Here is a 4,703-nt window from a genome sequence, read left to right as displayed (position 1 = left end):
TTGTGGAAAGATATTGTACAAATTTGGTTTTGTCATAGAATATCTTGTTTTCTCCATCTATGGTAATTGAGAGTTTTGCTGGGTATAAAAGCCTGGGCTGACATTTATGTTCTCTTAGGGTTTGTATGTCATTTGCTCAGGATCTTCTAGCCTTCATAGTTTCTGGTGAGATGTCTGGTGTAATTCTGATAAGTCTGCCTTAATATATTACATGACTTTTCTCCCTTACTGCTTTTAATATTCTTTCTTTAGTGCATTTGGTGTTTTGATTATTATGTGTTGGGAGGTGTTTCTGTTCTGGTCCAGTCTGTTTGGAGTTCTGAAGGCTTCTTGTATGTTCATGGGAATCTCTTTCTTTAAGTTAGGGAAGTTTTCTTCTATAATTTTGTTGAAGATATAAAAATATGGAACACTTCACAAATCTGCATGCTATTTTTGTGAAGGTGCCATGCTAATGTTCCCTGTATCATTCCAATTTTAGTATATGTGCTATCTAAGAGTGCACACTGCCCTCCCTTCAATCATAATCTGAAACTAAGTTTAATTTCTTAGATCATAGGGGACCTGTATACTTTGCAGTATCTGGCAATTTTTTATTACTAAAGTTTTATTTCCCCCAAACATAATGACTGTTCTGAACCATAATTTGTTATTCATATTTTATTTCTCAAAATATAATGCCACTTCACAAAAGAACTAATGTCTATGACATGCTACTCTGTGAAACCTACATTCTCTATCAATTGACATAGAGTGACAACAGAAGAAATCATGATGGGGGGGGGAGGGATGTAGCTGTGACTTGTCACAGGATGTTGTGGTTTTCATGTTTGGAAGTTATATAATTTTCTGGCTCAGGGTGGGAGTGGGGTATTGCAGCTAAGCTTCTGAATATACTTTTTGGCCCTGATTGATCAGTAGTTGACCTGATTACAATAATTTCTTATCATTTGCAATGTCCTGTGTGTGAGTTGTGTTAGACCTCAGTTACCTCATAATATGAAGGCTTTACCACTTTGTTGATATTCATAGAATTTCTCTCTACTATTATTAGTTTCATAATGATGAAGACTATAGAGGTGTGTAGGAGCTTCACCATTCTAAGTACATTCACAAAGTTTCTCTGTAGTTCAAATTCTTACATGATGAAGAAGACTGGAGTATGAAAAGGGTTTATCGTATTAATATACTCACAGGTTTTCTGTCTTAGCATTTCCATTGCTAGGAATAGATTTCATGAACAAGGCAATAATTTAATAGGGCCTGACTTACAGTTTCAGAGGTTTAATTACTTTTATCATAGCAGGAAGCATGGCAGTCATGGAGGCAAACATGATGCTGAAGAAGGAGCTGAGAGTTCTGGATCTTGATCCAAAGGCAGCCAAGAAGAAAATGTCTTGTAGGGATCAAATCCCACCAATACAGTGATGCACTTCCCCCAACAAGGCTATACCTCCTTATAGTGCTATTTCCTGGGACAAACATATTCAAACTACCACATTCCACTCGATGGCTCCCATATGATTGTACAAACACATGGGTGTATCAGGACAACATTTAACTATAGCATAATGCAAAATATGAAAGCTTCAAGTTAAAAAAGTCCTTATCATTTATAGCAATCTCAAAAATTATAAAAATCCAAAGTTCAGCTTCTGAGATTCATCCAAACATCTATCTGCAATCCTTTATATTTTCAAAAGGAAGTAGTACCTCATATACCTCCAAATTCACAGAATGTATTACTCCATCCTTATCTCTGGAACACAGATTATTTGTTCTCTCAAAGAAAAAAAAACTCACCAGAAAATTTCACCTCAGTGATGCTGATTTCTTCTACATCACCACTAATTTTTAGCTATAGCTAACCAACATCAATTGTCTCAGTAGTCCTTTCTATTTTTCCTGTAAAGCCAGAGTCACATGAACAAAGCTGCTGAGTTCTGCTACTTGCTGGGACTGGACCATTGCCATTTCTATTACATTATAACCAGCTTTCTATTTTTCAACAACTTCATGGCATAAACTTGGTTGTCATGGAATTTGATCTGTAGATTAACCTTAAACTCAGATATCTACATGGCTCTGTCTCCTGAATGCTAGCATAAAAACTGTATAACACTTTGCCTATAACTAAGTTCATCTTGACCTAAATCTTATTTTGTACCAGAATGATTTGAACCAAAAATATGCCTGACTTTCATATCTGGGTTTAAGGCATGCACAACCATGCCTGAACCTAAGTATTTCCTTTTACATCTTAAATTAAAATCCCAGAATAGTAATCACAATCCATCCCTTGATATATACTTGTATCTCAGTATGTAAACATGAAAACAATAACCAGGTAATAACAATCCCTAACATGATACAGTTCTCCTTCAACTGCAAATCCAGAAGTTTAGGTGGATAGAATCTTGCCCTAATGCCTCCATTCTTTTAATACCATTTAATATCCTCAATCACAGGACCTGGCCTCCTTCAACTTCCCAGTGAGCTTTTTCTCTTTGAACCTTACATTTTATAGTTTTCTAAGATTATTATGCTTCATCAAAACAATCATCATGAGAGGAGTAAACACAGGCCAAAGACTATGCTGGACATTTCTGAGACTTCTTTTGTCAATGCAATTAATATAAACCTCTTTACCTTAGCTCCAAGGACAGTCTTCAGACAAGTACAAAGAGCATCATCATTCTTAAGCAAAAATCATAAAGAAACCCCATATGCATAGTTCACTTTCTTTTTTTTCTTTTTCTTTTGGTTTTTCGAGACAGGGTTTCTCTGTGTAGCCCTGGCTGTCCTGGAACTCACTCTGTAGACCAGGCTGGTCTCGAACTCAGAAATCCGCCTGCCTCTGCCTCCCAAGTGCTGGGATTACAGGCGTGCGCCACCACTGCCCGGCTCATATGCATAGTTCAAATCACCCCACAGTACTTATGTGTTCCAAATTCCTCTTACAGTGGCCAATTAATTTCCATTTAAGGAATATACACATTCAAAGTCTAAAAATCAACATAGCTTCAAACAAAAACATGGCCTGGCCTATCATAATAATATTTAACTCTGGGGTATCAATTTATGTCTAAGATAGAATTTCCATTGCTAAGAAGAGACACTGTGACCAAGACAATCATTTAAAGGCAAATATTTAATTGGGTCTGGCTTACAGACCCAATTCAATAATCTGGTCTAAATAAAATAACATAGTACTTTGGGACAAAGATACACCCTAGCAACCTTGCACTAGAAGCCAAGATAGAGAAGACCTCCACAACCACCATGACCTTCCCCCTGGTACTATGGTAGACAAGGAGGAAGGTGATACAGACACTGCAGAATACCAGCATGCTGAAAGTTAGGAACTTGGCTTCATTGAATCTGTCAGGAAGGTTCCTAGTCAGGAAAGCCACAGTGAAGCTCCCCAGAGCCAAGGAACCCAAGTATCCCAGGACAAAGTGGAAGGCAATGACAGAGCCTTTGTTGCAAATAATGACAGTCTTCCCATGTTCAGATTGTGTATCATGGTCAATAAAGGGAGGAGATGTTACCAACCATATTCCACACAGAACAACTTAGATTAGGGTACAAATGGGAATGATCAAGTTAGGTGCTCCTGATGCCAGGATTCCTCTCATTTTTCTCCCTGGAGTAGTGAGCTTGAAAATCATGATCACAGTTATTGTTTTGGCCAATACTGTAGAAATAGCCACTGTGAAAAATACTCCAAATGTGGTCTGCTGCAGGATGCAGGTGGCCTGCTTGGGATGTCCAATGAAGAGCAATGAGCACAGAAAACAGAACACTAGAGAGATGAGCAGGATGTAGCTGAGAATGCGGTTATTGGCCTTCACAAAAGTGACTAGTACTAGAATTGTGAAGGCTGAGAAGGACAGGGCCATGAAACCTAGAGCCATTCCTGATGGATCTTCATAAGCCAGACATGACACAGTTCTTTGGAGGCAGTGGGTTTGCTCTAAGTTGGCATACTTATCATCTGGACACCTCCCACACTGATCCATATCTGCTGCCGAACAACAATAAACCATTATAAGATATTATAATTATGTGGTTAATAATTATGTATTTGCATTATTCAGAGTATATGTCAAATAATTTGGTGCTCAGCATCTTATCAATTCCTTATTGCTATAGGGACCACTGATTTAAGATTGCTCTCTAATCACTTACACTTTGTGATGGAACAAAACACCATCATAGGGAATGGAACAGCAAAAAATTTTTATTAAAGAAAAAAGAGAGAAAATATGATGAAACATGTTAGGCTCAATCTCAGATTATTTTAATTCCTCAAACCATAATTTCATTACTCACAGACAACGGTAGTGTGCAGACATAGTTATTGATGCCAGTTGATGAAATACATTATGTACTTTGTTTGCTTTGAAAGTTGCACCCTTTGTCTTTATCTAAACACAGGGACCAGAACTTAATTCATCACGCAACTATTGAGTGCATAAAGAAATGTTTTCATTCTTGAAGCTGTATGCCTCATAAACATATGCATTTCCCTCTCATTGTGGTACAATCTCTTTATGCCCAACTATTCATTCCAAGCTATATGGCATGAAGGTTACTCACATTCATCCCTCTTTCCTTAGCTAGGCTGTGATTGATAAACATTACCCTGTCTCTTGTTGCATTCTTGAAATCTTCACTTTGTTCTAATTATTTGACAGGAA

At 37.5% G+C, this 4,703-nt stretch overlaps 1 non-coding gene across 1 annotated transcript; it reads right to left on the bottom strand.

Moving 5' to 3' along the window:
- Positions 1 to 398: 398 nt before the first annotated feature.
- Positions 399 to 505, bottom strand: LOC127679474 (U6 spliceosomal RNA). The gene has a single exon (XR_007976785.1). It is a non-coding gene; the product is annotated as a U6 spliceosomal RNA (small nuclear RNA).
- Between the last annotated feature and the right edge of the window lie 4,198 nt (positions 506 to 4,703).

Source organism: Apodemus sylvaticus, chromosome 2 (assembly GCF_947179515.1).
Source record: "Apodemus sylvaticus chromosome 2, mApoSyl1.1, whole genome shotgun sequence".
NCBI lineage: Eukaryota > Metazoa > Chordata > Mammalia > Rodentia > Muridae > Apodemus > Apodemus sylvaticus.
This window is presented reverse-complemented; position numbering and strand designations above follow the sequence as displayed.